The following is a 3,517-nucleotide window of genomic DNA, read 5'->3' as shown; positions in this document are numbered from 1 at the left end:
GAAACCTGTCTACCTTGGGTGATTCTACTGGTATTTAAAATACCAGTGGCATATCTTCCAGAAATACAGCAATAAGCAAGCCACCACAGTAAGATACACTGACAGAGGTGTAGTGGATCTTGGCTAAAAGCAGAGAAAACCAGAAATAACATTTATCTGTGCTTTACTGACTAGGCAAAGGATTTTGACTGTGTGGATCATGACAGCTATGGGCAACACTGTGGAGAATAATTATTCTGAAATACTTAATTGTGCTTATGCAGAACCTGTACAAAGACCAAGAGGTTATTGTTCTAACAGAGCAAGGGAACACTGAATGGTTTAAAATTAGGAAAGGTGTGCACTAAGGTTGTATTCTTTCACCATATTTATTCCATCTGTATGCTGAGCAAATAATTCAAGAAACTGGATTATATGAAGAAAAACATGGCATCAGGATTGGAGGAAGACTCATTAACATCCTGCAATACGCAGATGATACAACCTTGCTTGCTGATGGAAATAAAAAACCACGGCCTTTTCTATGGTTGCACCTGAATGCAAAACAACAACAACAAAATTCCTCACTATTGGACTAATAAACAGCATCTACATAAATGGAAAAAAACATTGACATGGTCAAAGACCATTTTGCTGTTGATCAACCATCAACACTCATGGAAGCAGCAGTCAAGAAAACAAATGACAAATTTCATTAGGTAAATCTTCTGCACAAGACCTCTTGAAAGTGTTCAAGAGCAAAGATGGCAGTTTTAGAATTAATGTGTGCCTGACTGAAGCCATCACATTTTTAGTAGCTTCATGCATGTGAAAAGTTGGACAATAAATAAGAAATACCAAAGAAGAATTGATACCTTTGAGTGATGGCATTAGAGAAGAATATTAATAGTACTATGGACTGCTAGAAGAACAAACAAATCTGTGTTTGAAGAAGTACAGCCAGTATATTCCTTAGAAGCCAGTAGACAAGACTTCATCTTTCATACTTCAGACATATATTATCAGGACGGACAAGTCCCTGATGAAGCACATCATACTTGATAATTTGAGAGTCAGCATAAAAGAGAAAGACCCAAAATGAAAAGGATTGGAACTGTGGCAGAAGGAATGGGATCAGGTGTAAAAGCAGTTGCAAGGATGGCAGAGGATTCGGCAATGCTTCTTTCTGTTGTGCATGGAGTTATTATGAGTCGGCACCAGTATAAAGTCACTTAACAACAACAGCTAGTTTCTACTCATCTAGAACAAAAGAGGATGAAGGAAACACAAGACTCAATGAAGAAACTAGTCCACAGGACTACTACCCTATACAAGATACAACCTCTCCTAACCTAAGAACAGAAGAAGTGTAGCATACTATTCTTACCAGGGACACAATAGAAGGAAGGCACCGCATACTATGGAAGGAAAATGTGGGTCAAAATTCAAATTCCTCGAAAAGACCAGATCTACAGGACTGATAAAGACTAAAGGAATCTCTGGCACTATCACCCCAGGATGCCCTCTGAAATTGGATCTATTTTATGCTTGGAGGACATCTTTCAACCAAATAATAGATTGGTGTAAAAAATAAACAATATAGCCTATAAGTGATGTGCTCCCTTAAACCATCAATTATATTAGGTCAACATTAACCCTAAAGCAAAGATTCGCTTTTAAAGAAGGGAAAGGAAGTTAGCTAAATGAAAATAGAATAAACAGAAAGGAAATAATGAGAATACTGATGCACTGTGAAAACTATAACCAATGTCACAGAACTATTTGTATAAAAATTGTTGCATGCAAACTTAACTTGCTGCATAAACTTTTACCTAAAACATAGCAAAATTATTTTTTTAAAGACTAAGTCTGTAACTTTTCTAGTACTTTATATTTGTAAAAATCATGTTAATTTAGGAAATTCTGCTAGAAGAAATTTACCAGAAACCTAGTATCTAATCCCTTTTTTCATTAACACTTCAACTGATTTATAAAGAGAGGTGATTCACAAAAAGGATCAATATGACAATGGAATTTGATGATTTCTAGATCCCTGCTTAATATATCATCACAGCATTCTAGGATGGACTTAGAGAAATACAATGTGTCATTGAATTCACTAAAGATAAAATCTTGTTCTGGAAAAGAAATACTGGTCACATTCAAAAAATACTTCTTACAGACTCATGAGTGTAAGAGAATCATTGCCTTGATTATTTCAGTATGAAATACAAGCATTAATGTGAGTAAGTGATGAAAGTGATTTCAGGGTCGAGATTGATAGTGGGATTTACACCTTATTTGCAGTCATAGAATGATTTCTGTCTTAGTCTGGAAGCTCACCTGAAACCTGTATACCTTGGGTGATTCTACTGGTATCTAAAATACCAGTGGCATATTTTCCAGAAATACAACAATAAGCAAGCCGCGACAGCAAGATAAACTGACAGAGGTGTAGTGGATCTTGGCTAAAAGCAGAGAAAACCAGAAATACGTTTATCTGTGCTTTACTGACTAGGCAAAGGATTTTGACTGTGTGGATCATGACAGCTATGGGCAACACTGTGGAGAATAAGTATTCTAAAACACTTAACTGTGCTCATGCAGAATCTGTACAAAGACCAAGAGGCTATTGTTCTAACAGAGCAAGGGAACACCAAATGGTTTAAAATTAAGAAAGGTGTGCACTAAGGTTGTATTCTTTCACCACATTTATTCCATCTGTATGCTGAGCAAATAATCCAAGAAGCTGGATTATATGAAGAAAAACATGGCATCAGGATTGGAGGAAGACTCATTAACATCCTGCAATATGCAGATCATACAGCTTTGCTTGCTAAAAGCGAAGAAGACTTACAATATTTACTGATGGAGATAAAAAATCATGACCATTTCTATTGGTTGTAGCTGAATGTAAAACAACAACAGAATTCCTTACCACGGGACTAATAAACAGCATCTACATAAGTGGAAAAAACATTGAAGTGGTCAAAGACCATTTTGCTGTTGAGCAAGCATCAACACTCATGGCATCAAAACACATAATCCCATTGACTCGATGCTGACCCATAGTGACAGTAAAGACAGAGTAGAACTATATCTTAGGGTTTCTGAAGCTGTAAATCTTTATAGTTGCAGATAGCCTCATCTTGCTCCCACAGAGCTGCGGATGTGTTTGAACCTGTGACCTTGTAGACATCAGCCCAATGCTTAACCTACTGTGCCACCAAATATCTTCCTAGTGTTTAGTGATCTTAAAACCCCTTATTTGGAATTTTACCAATCTAAATCCTTATTTTTAAAACTCACCCACTGCCCCCAAGCAAAACCCACTGCTATCAAGTTGATTCTGACTCATAGCAACTCTGTTTCAGAAGCTGTAAATCTTTTATTTATTTATTTAGTTAGTTAGTTTTTGTGTGTGTTTGTGAATTGAGTGATAATTTATATGGGAGAACATCAAGTTTACATTCATCCTATCATAGTTTGTTTCATTGCAATGATTGCAATCCCCTCCATGCATCATCATTTGACAATA

General features: G+C 36.3%; 1 protein-coding gene across 1 annotated transcript in view; it reads left to right on the top strand.

The window, feature by feature from the left end:
- The first annotated feature begins 927 nt into the window (after positions 1 to 927).
- The window catches only part of STK32A (serine/threonine kinase 32A), a 165,230-nt gene continuing 162,640 nt past the window's right edge, over positions 928 to 3,517 (top strand). Inside the window, exons 1-2 of the mRNA XM_006874502.1 lie at positions 928 to 933; positions 2,550 to 2,554. The gene's annotated coding sequence lies outside the window, so the exon portion shown is untranslated. The remainder of the gene's footprint in view (positions 934 to 2,549; positions 2,555 to 3,517) is intronic.

This window comes from Chrysochloris asiatica, unplaced genomic scaffold (genome assembly GCF_000296735.1).
Source record: "Chrysochloris asiatica unplaced genomic scaffold, ChrAsi1.0 scaffold00280, whole genome shotgun sequence".
NCBI lineage: Eukaryota > Metazoa > Chordata > Mammalia > Afrosoricida > Chrysochloridae > Chrysochloris > Chrysochloris asiatica.
This window is presented reverse-complemented; position numbering and strand designations above follow the sequence as displayed.